The following is a 15,754-nucleotide window of genomic DNA, read 5'->3' on the forward strand; positions in this document are numbered from 1 at the left end:
TTAAAGCACCCAACATGCCACCACAGGCCTATTGGAGCAGCTAAAATAAAGGAGACTGACCACAGCAGAGGATGCGGAGTCACCAGGGGTCTCCCGCTGTTAATAGGTTCCATTCACGTACGTTGGAAAACCGTTTGACAGCACCTACTAAAGCTGAACCTATCAGATTCCCACGGCCCAGGATGGATGCTAATCCGCAGTATGTCACACACCTGTTCACCAAAAGACGTGAACTAGAATGCTCATAACAGCATTTTTATAACAGCCCCAAACTAGAAATTACTCAAGTGCCCAGCAGCAGCAGATCAGATAAAGCATGGTATATTCACTCACACAATTGAGTATTGTACAGCAAGGAGAATGAACCAACAACAAGGACATGGTTGAATCTTATCAACATAACGTTTAGCCAATGGAGCTGATCACCGAAGAGTACATTCTGAAAGCTGATATTTACATAAAGTTCACAAATGGGCGAAACTGCTTGGGGATGTCTGAGGCCAATACGGTCACCCTCGCACGGCAGTGACTATGAGGAGGGCTCCTGGGGGGTGTGTGGTCGGGTCCCGTTTCTCTGTCTGGGCGCCACTCGCAGGAGCGTGTTCAGTTTATGAACATTCTCTGAGCCATACACTTATGATTTATGTATGTTTCTGAATGTATTTTGTACTTCCAAAAAAGGGTTTTTAAGCCAAAAAAGAAGAACTAAAAGAAAAAGCACGTTTCACCAGAATTCCTAATTCTGCTGCGGCTGCTGTCACCCAATGTGGTGCAAAAAAATCTTTCTCTCTTTTACGTCTGGTTGCACATCCTTTCTTGGTAGATGTCTCTTTTTCCGTCTCCCTTATTTACTTTTTGATTTAGATTTTAGCTCTTTTGAAAGGTGTCTTGAGATCGGTGTGGTGTTAGGAACCCAGGTTCATGGAGGAATCCCAGGCCACAGCACACTTTCTGGTGGTAGATGGTGGATTGGATCCCAGGATCGAGAGACAGGGTTAAATCCTGGAGGCCTTGTGGGACACTGCCTAAGAGCTGCCAGCATCAGGCAGCGTCAAATTTACATCTTAGACAGATATCTGGAGCAGCAGCTGTGTGGAGGGTGAGGAGGGCCAGAATTAGAGCCAGGGAGGTAGGCTGGGAGCCTATTTTACTGGTTCAAACAAGAAATAATACATATCTTGAAAAGGAGGCTTCATTGTTTCCTCCTGCTCTCTCCACCTTATCTACATATAAATGATGAAATAGTGGCAGAGGCAACATCCAGGAAAGGATGGAGATGCGGATGGAGGCCAGCGGCTGGGGTCAGATGGGAGGAGGATATAGCCAAGGGGAAGAGAGGAGTGCAGGCCTCAGTAATTAACATGGCCCGGGATTTAACCTAGCAAGTTGCCCAGTTAAAAGCTTCAAGTTTCATTCCCTCTGTGATGACTAGAGCTGGCTTTGATAATTTACAAATTGCATTTTGTTTTTCTGTGGAAGTTTGGTCTTTATTCCTTAAGCAAATATTGATTTATTTTCTCTTTTCCGGGCAAAGATTCCTAGAGTTCAACAACTCTGGCTAAAACAGGTTGTTATGCTCCCAAGCCTCAGTAGCCTGCTTGTCTGAAGAGCACGAGTTTGTCTCCTGCAGCGGCAAAGACAGGTGAATGGAAGGTAGTCGAGACCAACACGCCCACCTGCAGGCTGGGAGCCATCAGAAACCAGAGCTGGAACTTCATAAATAGTCCGAGGCGGGAGCAGGAGCATCACATTCTGAAAAACCCCTCGACCCTGACAGGCTTTAGAAATCCTTGCTTGGATAACCCGAGTGAATAAATCCCACCAAGGTCAGAACCCAGGCCTTGAAGGTGTGGCAGAATCAAATGGCCTTTATCGGCAACTACGAATGGTAGGGCTCCCCGGGGTGGGAGCCCAGGAGTGTGCTTCCTCGAGGGCTTGACATCCAGTTTGGGGAAACTCCTGTGAGAAAAGGGAAAAGGAGGCAGAGCTGAGGTGGTTCCTTGAGCTGATCATGGAGGAGTGCAGCTGACTTCTCTGTTTCCTCTGAGCAGGGGTGTTCTGGAGGCTGCGAGTAAATCTCTGCATGGAGGCAGATCAACTTTGCCAGAGAGCACAGGTCTGCCCCTGGAATGGGGGCAGCATTTGAATCATGTATTGCTCTTTATGTATTTTAAAGATACTTCTTCCTCCTGGCTTCTGGCTTGGGGGTATGTTTGGCAGCAAAGGCATGCTTGATTAGCATTAGAGGGAGGATCATGTGGCCTCGTGTGAGCACCCTCTGCCTGCAGTGAGCAGAGGCAGGACTGGGACCCCTACTCCAGCCGTGGTGACTCTGCAGAAGGGAGCCACAGTGATCCTAGGTACCCCATCACTGTCAGAATTCAACTCCACATACCATTCAAAAGTCTTTCGCAGCTTCTCCCTCCCCTTTGACTAGAGTTCCTGCTGTATGCCGGGCACTGTCATAGGTTGCAAGGGACAAACATAATTAAGATCCTTTCTTGCTTTTACCTTCACAGAACTAGTAGGGCAAACAAACAGATATCAAAACTACATTCTGGGGGGAAGGTATACCTCAGTGGTGGAGTACAAGCTTAACATGCATGAGATCCTGGGTTTAATCCCTAGTACCTCTATTAAAAAATAATAATTAAAAAAAAATTTTTAACTACATTTTCCCATAATGGGATAAGCACTCTGATGGAGATATTACAGAGTATATGGAAATACTCATGAAGGCTGTGTTCATCCTACTGGAAAGGGGAAAGCTGGGCAGGGCAGCAGGGACAGCCTCTTGTGAAGTCCTTATTTATTAAATTAATAAATTGATTAATTTTAACTTAAGAGGCAACAGTTGAGCTGGGTTTTGAAGCATAAGTACGAGTTCTCCAGCTCAAGAAGGGATTGTGCTCAAGCATGAGAAAACTCGAACAAAAGGACACAGCTAAAGTGTTAAGTTGATGCCTCCCACATTGGGTGCCTACATGCTCGGGCACCCACTGCTGTAGGTCAAGGCACACTCAAAGCTACAGAGCAAGTACGGTGCATCTTCCAAGGGTGTTAATCCTGCGTAAACATTTGGGTAGAATAAGGTATATAAGAAGAGATTTGAAGACATTTTTGAAATTAAAATAAGCATGAATGTTATGCCATAGAAGGTAAAATTGGCATGAATTTACAAGATGAAGCATCAGCCTTTACAGACATACTGTGGGGGCAGCAGTGGTCCTCTCCTCTGCCACAGACACAGACCCTGGGGTCCTGGTCTCCCTCACACCGTTTGGGGTACACTGGAGGGAAGGAGGGGAAGCCTGGGGAACACACAAGGTTGGGCCATCCTTGTAGGTAGTGGGGAGCCCCACGGGCCTGCCTGGACCAGGTGGGTACACCGCTTAGGCTGCCCCATGACCGTCCCTCCAGGGCCTTGCCTTCTGGGCAGCACAATGAGCTCACAGTGCTGAGCTGGTCATCCCCCGGCCCAGAACCTTCAGTGGCTCCTCAGGGCTGCTGGGTCAATTCCAAGCTGCGTGGAAACCCTCGCTGCAGCGCGGAGAAGGGACGGTGCCAGGCCGGTGGCAGGAACGGGTGAGGGCCCCGGTGAGATGTCAGAGGCCGCCCTCCGGAAGCACGGCCACATGGCGTTTTCTCTCACTTGTCTTTGCAGCCTCTATCGCTCTCACATGTTTGCCTACATCTCCAAAGCTCTGAATGACTCACACTCCTCGTGCTATCCTACAAAGACAGTTTTTGCTCCTTCCAGTCCTTCCTCCGGACAGCCCCCCGGGCCATCTCCTGCTGTTGGAGGGGTGCCTTTCCCTCAGGGCCCCCTCAAGTAATACTGGGGGTCTTACACTGAGGTCACTGTAGGCCAGGCCTTGCGCCATGTGCTTTATATAATCTCTGCCCCCATGCCTATGACTAGTGGGATCTCCTTTTTTTGCAGATGAGGGACCTGAACTTCACAACTGAGCCTGGACTTCAAGGTGAGTGGACTCGGACGTCCAGCTGGGGCAGCGCCGCTCAGGGCTGTGGTGTGCACCTTGCCCAATGCTCACAGAGGAAGTGACACCTGATGCCTTTCATCCGGGCTCCTCCTTCTCACTACCTCCCTGCGACCAGTCATGGAGGCCTGTGGATCCCACCACCCCGCTGTCTCCACCCCCACCACCATCTGTGGTTAGGGTCTTGGTCAGGTCCCTGCCTCCCGCCCTGACACTGTTGCTCTGAAATCCACCCTCTGCATTGCAGCCTTGGGGGTGGTTCTAAAATGCAGAACTCGACAGATCTTGTCTCTGTTTAAAATCTTTCAGCGCTCACCACTTCCTCAACCACAAATGCATGCTAAGCATCCACCTGTCCCTGTCAGCAACGTAGCGGCTGGGGATGGAGCAGTGAACAAAACAAGGCCTGCCCTCAGGAAGTCCAGACCATTCAGGAATCTCTCACAAGGCCCGCCAGCATCTGGGCCCGCCCTGCTCTCCAGTCTGTTTGTACCTCGCTCCCGCCCCCCTGGCCCCAGCATTGCCCACGCCAGTCACACTGAACCACTGTGGTCTCACGGGTACAGCTGGCTCCCTCTCACCTCTGGGCCTCTGCACATGCCCTTCCTCTGCGTGTGACATCCTTTCCCACCACTTGACTGCTGCATTCTATTCTTCCTCCCAGTCTCAGCCTCAGGGTCACCTCCTCCAGAGAGCCTTCCTTAACCTCTAAAGGTACCCCTACTAAGTGCATCTCCAGCACCCCGTGTTTTCTTGACTCTGCTCCAAGGCAGAGACCATGTTTTGTTCATTTTATTTATTCCTGTGTGCCCGCGGCACAGCACACTGTCCGGGGCCTCAGTACTTATCGTTGGTTATGTGAATATTGATCAGCCCAGCCAGTCTGTGACATCACATGCGGTGAGACCTCCCCAGGTGTTTACACCCTGAGGGAGCCTCTCCAGGCCCTGGAAGCTTCTGAGGGGCCAGTGGGGAAAATGACAGAGCAGAGAGGCCGTGAAAATGGGCCCTAGGCTGTCATCCTGCCTCCCTCCTGGTTCTCATCTCCCCGCTGCCTCCCAGCTGCCATGTGAATCCAAATTCATTGTGAATCCAGCCCACAAGGACCCAGCTCACGTCGGCATTGGGACGGTGGAAATGGAGTTTTCTTTCTTGCCAGGCCATTAGGACTCATCCTTTCTATCAGCTTTTTATGGCGTTTTCACAGGAATTTGTATTTTGAGGCAAAGTTTCTGGGGTCTCTGGGCCTGGAGACAGGTTCTAGGAGAAGGGGGGTGGCAGGGGCAGCACTGATCAGGCTGGGAGGCCAGTGTCCTTCAGTCTTTCCATCCTGGTAGCACTTTTCAGGTCTGCTGGGTTTGGCTACCTATCAGCAAGGCTATTTTAAAGCGCATAACATCTGAAAGTAAACGGAGGTGACCTGGGACAGAAGAAGCCTGGTTTGGCAAACCTCATAAGTTCTGTTGTCACTCTAGGGCCCCGCAGCTGGGAGGGCACTGAGAAAGGCCAGGCTGGGGAGCAGTCACAGCCCACACCCTCAGCCTCCTCCCTCCTCGCTGGAGGAAGTACTCATGTTACACATCCAGGGAACCTTCCTGCTTCTTCCTGGACCTGCAAGACTGCAGGGAGAGGAGCAGTGGGAAGCAGCTAATTTCACTGTGAGGGAGAGGTGCTGCCCCTGGCTTCCCCCCAGGCCCTCCCCTTCCCCGAGCCCTACCAGCACCGGCAGACAGGTAGCCTCTCCCTAGCCCAGTGGCCAACACCCGAAAGTCGGAAGCTCCTGGCTCTCCGCCTAATTCTCAGCACACACTCTGCCCCATTCTGCTCCACCTACCTTGCCCTCCTGTTTCTGATCATCCCAGAATCTGACCTCTGACCTCACACTCTATATTTGGCTCTGCTCTTGTCTGGTGTATCTGACCCTTGATAGCGCACATCTGGTCCAGGCCTTTTCCCCCTCACTGAAGATACTTTGCATTGTGTCCCCAACCATATGCTCGAGAAGGCGGGCATAAACCTGGGGCACGTGGAAGAGCAGGCATTGGGGCCAGAATCCCCATGAATCCGGGCCCCACTGAGCACTGGATTACTGTGGTGAGCTGCTGATCCTCCCTGAGCCTTGGCTTCTTTATTTGTGAAATGAGGATCATAACAGCTCCAGCCTCAAAGATGGCTGAGAGAATCCCTGAGCTAATTTACATGTCAGTGCTGAGCAAAGCACCTGACCCAGCGTAAGCACTCAACGTTAGAATAAACAGGAAATTCAGCTCCCATGGCCCTACTGCCCTACATGAGTGAGAAGCGGGTGCTTACCACACATCCCGCCAAAAAGTACAAACGAAAAGTGTTTGGAATAATGGTGCCTTTCTCTGACCCGAACACCTGAGTTCACAAAAGGGAACCAGAGCTCCAGGGAGAGTCCTTGGATTGAGTTGACATGGCATGGCTGAGGAGTGGGCCGGGGTTTGAAGAGCAGGAGTTCAAGTTCGTTGGACAGAGGTGGGGGAGTAGGGGCTATGGGCAGGAGTCCATGGGGCAGATCCATAGCTTCCCAAAGGAACCCAGCGCAGGAGAGTTCAGGGTCAGCTACGTGCCACCCAGAGCATCAGGGCTGCAAAGGCTGCAGGAGGGCAGGAGCCAAGGGACCACCGCATACCTAACAAAGCCAGTGAGCCTCACTACAGGCTAAGCAAACAGCACTTCTCAGGTGTGAAAGGTGTCCTGCTTGCCAAGTGAGTACTGGAAACTTCCCGTGGCACCTGCCAGGATGAAGCAGGCCCAGGTGCTGTCCTCTTCCCTTTTACTGAAGTTCAGGCTCAGTTCTGGGGCAGCAAATGCCTGTTCTATAGGTCCATGACTCCCTGCCCCTTTCTGAGATTCCTGTCTTCCCTTTGACCTCCAAGCTCAGCAGTGATGGAAGTGCCAAGACCTTCCCTGGTTCTCCAGAGAGGACAGGCCTGCTCATCTCAGGGAGGCAAAGTCATTAGTGTCATTTCATTAAACTGAAAACTGCCACTGGCTCAGGCTGGAGCGGTGAAGAAGGACTGCCTCCCCGCCTCTACGAGACCCTCCCTGGGAGCGCCACGAGGTCGGATGAAAACGCGGAGATGGACAGGACAGGAAGGGCTCCCGCCCTGGCAGCAAGAGTGCCGAGATGAGGGTACTGGTTAGAGTTTGGGCTGCTCTCACAGAGCCACCAGATACAGTGGTTTAAACAAGATAGAATTACTTCTCTTGCCCCCAGCAGTCTGGGGCCAGTGTGGAGACCCCTCCAGATGGGGGACCCAGCCTCGTCTCTCTTGTTGCTCCACTATTCCTAGGGTGCTGTCCTCACCCCACTGGCAAAAGGGAGGGGAGGGAAGTACAGAACTTGCTCCTGTGAGCTGCACCCATCACCATGTGGGTAGCCCTTTGGCCAGAACTTAGTCACGTGATCATTCCAAGAAGGCTAGAAAACCTTGTTTTTATCAGAGGCAGCCATGTGCCCGCTAAAACTCGGAGGATCTATGCAGGAGAAAACAGATGTGGCAGTCCATGGCAATGACCAGCTCAGAGCCCTGCCCCCAGGACTGCACAGGTGCCAAGACAGACAAAGTCGTTCAAAGCAATGCACACAAAGGAAGCACCATCCAATCACTTATGCAAGGAGGGCTTGCTAGGGACTCCAGGCATTGAGACAGAGGCAAGAGCAGCGGCCTTTCCCCCAGTGGGCTCACAGTCATGGGGGAGGAAAAAAACCTTCGCGTGTACTTCGCGCTCTAAAGGAAACACGTGTTTATTCTTCAACACGTGTTTCTCGTGCCTTTGCTGCACACTGGTCCATGCACCAATTCCAGAGGCACCACAGTAAAGACACAGGCCCTTCCCTCACGCTGCTGACTCTTTAGAAGGGCAGACCCCTAGTGGGAAAACTACAACGTGGTGTCCGTGCTGTGATTGTGGTAAGAGCAGGGACCACCCCCCCCAACATGGCTGGGAAGTCTAGGCTGGACCAAAGAGCCTTGGCAACGCTTTGGCACCAGGTGAGCCCCCCGAACCTTGGCACAGCCCTGGGGTGCAGCCCCTAAATGACAAGCCCGGGTGAGAAGATCAGCATTGCATTTAGGCTAATTTTTTAAAAGAACACAGAAACAAGCTACTCCCAACACACTGGGTTATGCACCAAGATGTATCTCCACCAGGCAAAGTTTGGTTCCCGGAAACTCTGAATTCTGGAGGCAGAATTTGGGAAGATTCCCAAAAGGCAGAGGGTGGAGTTACAGTATCCCAGGGATAAACAGCAACTCCTTTGCCCCTCCCGCCTCCCAGAGCCCCACCACCTTATTCCCATCAGCCAAGATTTCAATGGCTGTTGAGTGGTGATAAGGTCAAGGCTGTGTGCCCTGAGCTGCCCGCTCCTTTTTGAAACTCCCCCAAGGACAGAGTCCACAGCACCCCAGATAATTTGTTCTGAGTTTTATTATCTCAGTGGTCAGAAATGTGCTTTGTCCAACCAAAATCACTATTACTTGACTCAAAATCCATTTTATTTTACTTGGGCTTTGAAGAGCTAGGACAATAATGGCTTATCGCCCTAAATCATGAGAAGATGGTTCCTAAGCTGTGAAGACTCATAAAAATAGGAAGTGGTTTTATTTTTAATCAAATGTTAAGATCACATCGCAGGCAAGGGGGAAATTAGATTTTACCGAGTCCATGTCAGGAACAGTGCTAAGCATGTTACATATGTTACCTCCCTATAAACCTGCCATGGCTCTGCCAGGTAAGCATTATTTTTCTCATTTTACAGATGGGAAACTGAAAGCACAGAGAGGTGTAGTAACTTTCCCATGATCACACAGCTAGTTTGTGGCAGGGCCAGGGCTAGAACTCAAGTCTGGGTAACTCCTCCCATTCTCCCATAATCTTAGAAGATTATAATTAGGTCATCCATAGCCTTTTCTTCTTGGAGTTAAATTCCAATTTATTTAATTGTTTATTCCTTTTATGATGGACGCTTCATCTTACAGAATATCTGACAGTTTTAAAGATCAAGAACTACTTTTTTTTAATTTTTAAATTGAGTTATAGTCATTTTACAATGTGTCAAATTCCAGTGTAGAGCACAACTTCTGAGTTACACATGAACATACATATATTCATTGTCACATTGTTTTTCGCTGTGAGCTACCACAAGATCTTGTATATATTTCCCTGTGCTATACAGTATAATCTTGTTTATCTATTCTACATTTTGAAATCCTAGTCTGTCCCTTCTCAAGGTTGCCCCCTTGGCAACCACAGGTTTATATTCTATGCAAGAATTATTCTTAGTGGATAGAAATAGATGGAGTTGTTTTAGGGGGTTAGTGCATTATAACCTCTGAGCAGTTTTATCCTGAGGTCCCACTAGTACTGGGTCTTATGACAATTGTGGCTGATTTAAGCCTGTAGGGTCACATGAGAGATATTTAAAACAGGAGTGAAGACACATATTGTGAATTTTATTGTGTCATGATAAAAAGGGGTTGAATGTCCTTTGAAAGACTGAAAATGATATTAACGTAGAGTTATGTGAGGATAGTAAGGATGGTGGCAGTTGAGAAAAAATGTATCCATCCATCACTCTTTTCATCCATCCAAATATCAGGCTATCACTGTGTTGGAGACCAGTGCTAGGCACTTAGGAAGACAGTGTGTGTGTGTGTGTGTGTGTGTGTGTGTGTGTGTGTGTGTGTGTGTTATGTTTGGGGTAGGGAGAATTATTGTATATATTTGTTACACATGGTTAATTTTGCCTCCTCACCTTGAGTAGGCCAGCTATATCCTGCACTTTTATTTGTTTAAACATGAAAAAAACCATCAAATTCCAATAAAGGAGCATCCTGCAATATACCTGAACACTACTCCTCAAAACTCTCAAGGTCGCCAAAAACAAAGAAAGTCTGTGAAACTGTCACACCCAGGAGGAGCCTAGGAGATGTGACAACTCATGATAAGGTGGCATCCAGGATAGATCCTAGAAGAGGAAAAGGACATTGAGTTAAAACTAAGGAAATCTGAATAAACTACGGACTTCAGTGAATAATAATTTTTTTTTAAAGAAAAATCACTCATCAGTTCCAGTTAGGTAATATTGTCATTCCTCATCAAGGGTAGGGGCCCCAGCGTTGAGATCAAGAGATATTCTGAGGTCACAGGAGGGTCGCAAGTGTGATGAACCCAGAGAGAGAGCCCACCTGGCCCCCAGCTGTTATTTCAGCCTTAGGTCCGTCATCTCTCTGGTGGAGCAAGGCACGGACCCTCTGGCCAGCAAGAATCTGGGGGCCGTGACCAGACTGGATCTCCCACAGGACCAAGCCCATTGCAGACCAGTCGTTTTAGGCCATTTTCTTAAGACAAGCCCTTCATCTCTCATTGGCCACCTCTCAAATGGCCATAGATTTTCCTTGGCAAGATTTAAAAACAATCCCCTTCACCTTGTTAAGCACTCCTCTTAATCAGCAGGGGGAGAGAAGCCGTTACGGGAAGCGACCTCTCTGCAGCACACCACCCTCTGTTTGGCAAATTAAAAGCATTTGGGTGAAACTCTCTCGTGGTCCCAATCAATAGCTTCAGCTGTGATTATTCAGTGGCGCAGTTCTCTCTGCTGACAGCCGGCTGGGTGTGCTGATCTGTAAGTGTTTCATATGCTTCTGCGGCTTTGTCTCCGCATGATGCGGGTCTGCAGCAGATTCACCATCTTGGGGGAACCTGGGGATGGACTTGCCCACATCTGAACCCTCTCAGGCCTCCTCATTTCTTTAGGAGTTAGGTGGGGCTTGTTATTTTCTTGCTGTTACCACCTGATGCAAAGCCGAGCCACACGTTTGGGAGACCAAAGAAAACCTCCCACTTTATAGTATAGTCGTGTAGTAATCAGGCTTTAGATTGCAGATAATGGTTATGTGCCGAGGGACAGTAAATAATCAAATCTTATTAGATTTCACTAATTTCAGAATTACTGATAATTTGGATGGGATGTGGATTAGTTCACAAGTAGATCCCTTCCCAAAGGAAAATGTAAATAAAACTGCAGGGGTGGGTGTTTATGATATTTCAGAGGATTAATTCTTTTCAGCATCACCTGTCAGTCTTTTAAAAGGGCCCAGTCACATACAAACAGCCGATTTATTTATTCCAAATCTTCTGGCGTCTAATAGTTAAGACACCAAACTCCAACCCTGTATTTCTGTTTTTCTCTGTATTCTCTGGACAGTTTACTGAGCTTTCTTTCTCAGTTGTCTTTGTTTTGCTTTGTTTTTCTGTAAAGTAGGAAAATGACTTGACAACTTCACAGGGGTACTGTAAAAATAAATGAAATAAAAGATATGACAATGACTTAAGTATAAAAAATGCTATGTCAGTTTATTATTTCACACATTAAAAAGAGTATTTTAAATACCTGAGGTTACTTTTGGGGTTTTTTTTTTTTTTAAATATTTTGCCCATTTAGACTTACTCCATGTTCTTGAAAGTGATCAGATTAATCCTTTTAAGATAACACAGACTAGATTTGGCTCTATTCCAACTCATGAACAATTAGATCTAAAAAGACTGTCTTTTTACATGAAAGGGAGCATAAAGCCAGTGGTCCCCATGTGAACCCACGCCTAGGTAGTTCCCACCAATTAAACTGATTATTATTGCGAGAGATCCCATTGGATCAAAGGCACTGAGACTCTTCTAGAGCATCCTAAGAGGATGTCATGAATGACTGCCCACTGGGTTCAGTGCTGAGAAATGTCCAAAATACTGGGTGCTCCTCTTAGGAGGCTGAGCTCTCTGAGGATCTTGTCAATTTCTGTAGGAAAAAAATGGCCTGAAGACTAAGCAGAGCACTGGGGCCGGTTGGCTGGAATCTCTAATCCTTTTCATAGTGTCCACAGTTCACCTCAGTTATCAACACCCTCTCCTAGTTTTTCATAAATGCTCACATGCTTGTTATCTTGTAAAAAAAAGCAAGCTGCGCAGAAACCTACATTGACCATACCAGTGGGTGACGGTCCTGGGTGCTGTTCCAAGCCCCTTGCTAAGTGCCGCACGTACACTTCACCAACCCTTGCAAGAGCCATGTCAGTGCACCTTGACACCATCCATTTGTTTCCTCAAGAACTGAACCACTTTGGATGGGGTTTGAGAAGAACCCGCCTTCTACCAAATCCCAGAGGCATTCCAGCATCTGTGCCAGAAGCCCTAGTCCACGTCAGCAGAGACCATGCATGATCATCGTCACTCTCTTCATTTTCTCACGGTCAACCTCCGTCTACCTCCACCCATTCATCACATTTTTAAAAATTCAATGTGAACAATATCAAATATAGTCTCTGAGTTACTCTCTCCTTATGTCACACGAGAAATGAAAGCAAACCAGTCAAAAGTCTCAGGAAACATAAAGTAGGTTGGGAATAACTGTCTCTTTAAATGAAAGAGGACATGAAAACTGATGGTTCCAGTCTGAGCATAAGCCATACTTTATCCTAGAAGAATTATTAGAAAGAAAGGGACATATATTTCTGTTGACACTGTATATTAAGCCAACTTTCTAAACCCTCTTTGTCTGTATTAAATAAATATGCTCAGAGTTTCCTACCATGTCCTGCATTTCTTTTGGTTTTAAATAAAAGGGATTAAGACTCCTAATTAAGACACTGGAGGAAGGCCTGATCAGTTTCGCCACTGCAAATTAGTTCAGAGGCCCAGAGCTGCTTTTTTCTGTTTGCTGGTATGGGAGGTTTGTTTGATTTAACATGATTGAGGAAATGAAATATCCCTAAGACAAAGAACCAATATTGCACTTCCGGAGAGTGGCTGGAGGGAAATTGGAGACTAATGCACATTAGCAGTGGATCCAAAATACAGCCAGAAGGAGAAATATTGTTTAGAAGGAAAGTGATGTGACTAGACTAATCCCTTGAAATAGATTGTACCTTCTTCTTCATTTTTTTAAAGGGAGGTAAATGAAGTAGAATCTCAATTTCCTAACAAGTCCCCCTGAGCTTGGGACATTATCTTTCCTTCCTTAAGTGGATGTCAAGGTTTTATAGGCATTATCTTGTTAATATTCACAACATCTCTATGAAATAATTATTATTATCCGTATTTTACAGATAAGGAATCTCATTCTCCAAAAGCAGAGATCGGCCTGAAGCTAATATTCTTTGAGACTCTTGGTGATTGTTTCTGGTTCCATCAACTCTGAGCCATTTAGTAAATCTAAAGAGAAGAAAGACCTTGGTCATGGAAAGTAACGCTTGTCCAGTCCTAGTGTTGCGATGGGTTGTGTTGGGTTGGGCTCCTATTCAGTGGGTCTGGTCAGACCAGGACACTTCCCAAGGGCAATGGAAAAATGGGCAAGATGCAAAGCTATCAAGTGTTATCAGCTGAAGCCAGACAACAAAAACAGCTGGAAATGTCTTCTCTTGTCCCAGTTTGGTCTTGCCTTCTCCATCAGAGCTTCTTTTCTGCTCGCCCTCTGCTGGGGTACACAATCCTGCGGTTACTTAGACAAGGCCTTGAGGGTCTTTTGCAATTTCTATTCTCAACAAATTCAGTTGTTTGATGTATATTTATATGACAATATTTAATAAAAATTCAAATTCTTGTGTTGCCTGAGGGGAGGGGAGATGAGGTTTTTCTAGGTGGTTTTCTGCTGCACGTGTCGGGGGCCAGCCCTGTGTCATGGGGTTGTCTCTAATCCCTCAAGAGCTGATCCCATTTTATGTCTGAGATGGCCAGTCAGACTTTGACAAGGAAGAGGGTGAAAGATAGATTGCTTTAATTTTTGTCGAGTCAGGCAATGTAATGCAGAGCAAATCCAAATCACCCAGTTCCTACTGCCTGGGACTTCTATGACTGATGAGACCAAAATGCAAATCACATTTGTGTGTGTGTGTGTGTGTGTGTGTGTGTGTTTATATGGCATATGAGACACTGGGGACATTAAGGCCTGGGTATTCATGGCTAACTCATAATGGGGTAGAAACGGGTGATGGCTAAGTGCAGGCAAAGAGGTTTTGAAAACTCCGTCCATAACAGTGGGGTCAGGAGTCCTGGAGGAAGCACTTATAGAACCATAGTTGCACTGATTTTTTTGATTATCTTGTGATTGCTGGTAATGTGTCCAGCCAGGGTTTGCTAGTCTTCCAGATGTGTATTGTTTTAAGGGTACCCACGATTTGTTTTAATCAGGTATTATAAGACACACAGACATGGAAATGACTATCACGGAGGTAGAAGTTCTTTTTACTAACAGAGCCCTAGGAATGGGAAGCCTGGCATGCCAGGCAGAAGGGCCACATGGAGAAGCACCAGAGTTGGTCAAGAGGCAGGAGCAAGAGGAAACCATGGGCAAAAGCCTCTACTGTGTTTCCTCTGGAAGGAATGGGTGAGGCAGAGTAAGCAGGCTGAGGATTGTCTAGTTTGAATAATGTCACTAGGCTCTGGGGCATAGCAGCTGTCCCTAGTTGGTTGGTACCCGGCCCTGGGGTGATTAGGGCAGGGCAATAGTGACCCTGAGTGTGAGAGCCCAATAAAAATGGTGATTCAGGGTATGGGCTCTGGATTGCTCGGTCTGCATATGAAAGGGACACGCACAGGTGAGTTGTTTGCTATCTATAGGAACTGGAAGGGACAGTCCCTCCTGGGTCAGCAAGACCGCAAGGTGTCCAAGCACCAAGATACAAAAGAATAAAAAGACATGGTAATACATGCATACAGAGGTGTACTTCCTACAGTTTTGAAAGGCACAGGAAGGGCTACAGGGGTATCTGTCTCTTTTGCATGTTGGGGAGTCCTTGACAGTAATTCTTCATTGTCTAAAAGGGTTAATGGCAGAGGGAAATTTTTTCTGGTTTGTTTTTTTGTAAGAGTACAATTCAGTAGCTTTTAGTATGTCCACAGTTTGTGTGACCATCACCACTACCTAATTCAAGAATATTTCCATAACTCCAAAAAAAGAAACACCTTAAATACCTTACTCATTAGCAGTCGCTCCTCACTCCCCCTCCCCCAGCCCCCAGCAATCACTGTCTACCTTCTGTCTCCATGAGTTTGCCTCTTCTGGAGATTTTACGTAAATGGAATCACGTAATGTATGACCTTTTGTGTTGGGTTTCTTTCACTTAGCATAATGTTTTCAAGGTTCATCCATGTTATAGCATGAATCTGTATTTCACTCCTTTTTATGGCCTAGTGATATTCTGCTGTATGATCTACCACATTTTGTTTATCCGTCCATCAGCTGAAGGACACTGGGTTGTTTCTACCTTTTGGCTGTTTTGAATAATGCTGCTATGAATAATTGTGTACGAGTTTTCATATGAGTTTCATATGGAGTTTTCAAATATGGATGTATATTTCCATGTCTCTTGGATATATTCCTACGAGTAGAATTGTTGGGATATTTACTAACTTTATATGTAACTTTATGGAACTGCCAAACTGTTTTCCAAAGGGGCTGCATGAGCAATGTGTAAGTCTTCCTATTTCTCCACATCATTGCAGGCATTGGAAATTGTCCATCTTTTTGATAATAGCCATCCTAGTGAAATGAAATTTCATTGTGGTTTTGATATTCATTTTCCTAGTGACTAATGATATTGACCATCTTTTCATGTGAAAGCTCTATTTATTATGCTAACTTTTCTTTAATCCACAAAGAATGTATAGTAACTCAGGGAAAACTTAAAAATAAACCAGGAAGGCAATAAAAATTATCCTTACTTTTACAACAC

The 15,754-nt window shown here is 46.8% G+C and overlaps 1 long non-coding RNA gene across 2 annotated transcripts in view; it reads left to right on the plus strand.

The window, feature by feature from the left end:
• LOC123618848 (uncharacterized) overlaps positions 1–13,731 on the plus strand; it is a 282,431-nt gene extending 268,700 nt beyond the window's left edge. The window contains exons 13-14 of one of the 2 annotated variants that reach the window (XR_012507488.1): positions 3,944–3,983; positions 13,130–13,731. This is a non-coding gene — a long non-coding RNA (uncharacterized LOC123618848). The remainder of the gene's footprint in view (positions 1–3,943; positions 3,984–13,129) is intronic. The other variant, XR_012507489.1, reaches the window with a different exon arrangement.
• Positions 13,732–15,754: the final 2,023 nt, after the last annotated feature.

Source organism: Camelus bactrianus, chromosome 6 (genome assembly GCF_048773025.1).
Source record: "Camelus bactrianus isolate YW-2024 breed Bactrian camel chromosome 6, ASM4877302v1, whole genome shotgun sequence".
Lineage (NCBI taxonomy): Eukaryota > Metazoa > Chordata > Mammalia > Artiodactyla > Camelidae > Camelus > Camelus bactrianus.